This window comes from Pan troglodytes, chromosome 8 (assembly GCF_028858775.2).
Source record: "Pan troglodytes isolate AG18354 chromosome 8, NHGRI_mPanTro3-v2.0_pri, whole genome shotgun sequence".
In the NCBI taxonomy this organism is placed as follows: domain Eukaryota; kingdom Metazoa; phylum Chordata; class Mammalia; order Primates; family Hominidae; genus Pan; species Pan troglodytes.
In genome coordinates, this window is record NC_072406.2 from 106,853,514 (window position 1) to 106,856,268 (window position 2,755).

The window sequence follows — 2,755 nt, forward strand, 5'->3', positions numbered from 1 at the left end:
CTTGCTTTTGATTTTACAGGCTCATAGGCAGAAGGGACTTGCCTTGTCTCAGATGAGATTTTGAACTGTGGACTTTTGGGTTAATGTTGGAATGAGTTAAGACTCGGGGGGACTATTGGGAAGGCATAATTGGTTTTGGAATGTAAGGACATGAGATTTAGGAGGGGCTAGGGGTGGAATAATATGGTTTGGCTCTGTCCTCACACAAATCTCATTTTGAATTGTAGGTCTTATAATACTCACATGTTGTAGGAAGGACCCAGGTGGGAGGTAATTGAATTATGGGGGCAGGTTTTTCCTGTGCAGTTCTTGTGATAGTGAATAAGTCTCATGAGATCTGATGGTTTTATAAAGGGCTGCTCCCCTGCACATGCTCTCTTGATTGCCACCATGTAAGACATGCCTTTGCTCACCTTCTGTCATGATTGTGAGGCCTCTCTAGGCATGTGGAACTGTGAGTCCATTAAACCTTTTCTTTTTTACAAATTACCCAGCCTCAGATATTTCTTCATAGCAGTATGAAAATGGATAATAATCTCATTTTTTTTTTTTTGGAGGTTTTGTTCATTCTTCTTTTATCTTCTTTATTTTTGTCTGAGTTATTTTGGAGAACTGGTCTTCAAGCTCTGAGATTCTTTCCTCAGCTTGGTTTATTCTGCTGTTAATACTTATGATTGCATTATAATATTCTTGCAGTGGTTTTTCAGCTCCATCATGGTAGCTAGTTTGTTTCTTAAGATGGCCATCTCATCTTTTATCTTACAAGTCATCTGTTAATTCCCTGTGGTCATTTGATTTTTCAATTGGTTGCCTTTAAACCTAGGTTCATGGCTTAAAGCTATTTTGCAAACTGAGATTATCATGCTACTATTAATTTACTTGAGGCTGCCAAGAAGAGACAGTTTTTATGCAATCACTGTAAAATGGGGAGCTCTAGAAGCCAGGTTTCTACACACGGTTACTTGTTTTTTCTTGTGTTTTTACCTGTAACTTGTTAAATTTCTGCAGAAGTGCAATTCTTAACAGAAGAATGCTGGCCCAGCACTTTGAGATTATAGCCATTACCTACAGAACAGACAAAATTAACTTAACAGGAAACTCCAGGAAGACAGCCTGGGGACCACTTTTCTGAAACTTCCTTCTTGCTCAGATGTGGCTAAAAGGGTTTTGGCACTGACTCCTAGTCACTGATCACTTCCTTCTAATGTGGGACCAGTAAAAATCAAACAGGGAATGCTTCTTAGCACCAGGAGACCTCAGTATTTACTTAAATGAGTTGAAAACTTATTTCTACACAAAAACCTGCACATGGATGATTTTAACAACTTTTTATTTGTCATTGCCAAATACTGGAAGCAACTAACATGTTTTTCAATAGGTGAATAAACAAACAAGGTGGTAAATCCATGCAATGGAATATTGCTTATTGTTAAAAAGGAATGAGCTGTCAAGCCATTAAAAGACATGGGGGAAACATATGCATCCCAGTAACTAAAATAAACTAACCTGAAAAGGCTATATACTGTATGATTCTATCTATATGACATTCTGGAAAAGGCAAAACTATGGTGACACTAAAATATTATATTTTTTGCGAAGGGCTTGGGGAAAGAGGAAAGAATAGGCAGAGCATAGAGGACTTTTAGGGGATTGAAACTATTCTGTATGCTACTAACGTGCTGCATACATGTCATACATTATGTATGAACCCTATATAAGCTGGACTTTGTTGATGGTGATGTGTCAATATTGGTCTATTGATTGTAGTTATGAAACCTTACTGCTGAGAGTAACTAATTGTGGGGGAGGTTATCTGTGGGTGAGAGGAGGGAGTATGTGGGAACTGTGTACTTTCCACTTAGTTTTGCTGGGAACCCAAAACAATCCTAAAAAATAAATTCTACTAATTAAAAAATCCCCACTGTAATCCACAATTGCAGCCAAGCTGAGGTTTGCATTATTCTGTGACTGTGGAGGGCTTAATGCTGATACTCTCCTGATCATTTTGATTGAGATGTGTGTTTTACAGGATGGGATGCGCAGTATCATTAAACTGGGAGTTGAAAAACTGAAATTCTCACACACTTTCGCATTGGTGGTACTTTATCTCATTGGGTCACCAAATGCTCATTCCTTAAAAATGAATCAAAATTAAAGGCCCCCTCTATCTTTAACTTATCTATGATTCCTTCATTCTATAAAAGGTCTAGGCAGGAGACTTAGTTCATCAAAAGGGAGGAGGGCAAATCAGGGACACTCACCTCTCAAGGAATAAAATAATTGCTGTAAAGAGAGCAATTGAGCTTATTTTATCCAAAATAAGGTGGTGTAGTTGCAGTTCTTCTAGAATTTGGAGGTATGGGAGTTAGGCAGTAACCCTTCACCCTGGGTACAGAATTAACTAAGATCTAGACTCACTCAAGTACTAAAGGTGAATAAAACTATACTCTCTGACCCCCTTTTTAGTCGATTGGCACTGTAATTATTAACTAAATTAATATTTACTTTGCAAGTCACTCACTAGGCTGAATCACGAAATATCGAAACACAGTACACAATCAGTCAATGTTAGCAAACCCAGTTGAACTGAATGTTTTATTTGGGAGGAAGGGTGCAAGACTCAGATGTTATGGGTTCCATAGCACCTGCAGACACCATGTACTTACTTGGTCAAGATATTGAATTTCTGAGGCCCAGATTCCTCATCCCTAAAATAAGAATACTTTTACCTGAGGCAAAAGTAATTGAGAGAATA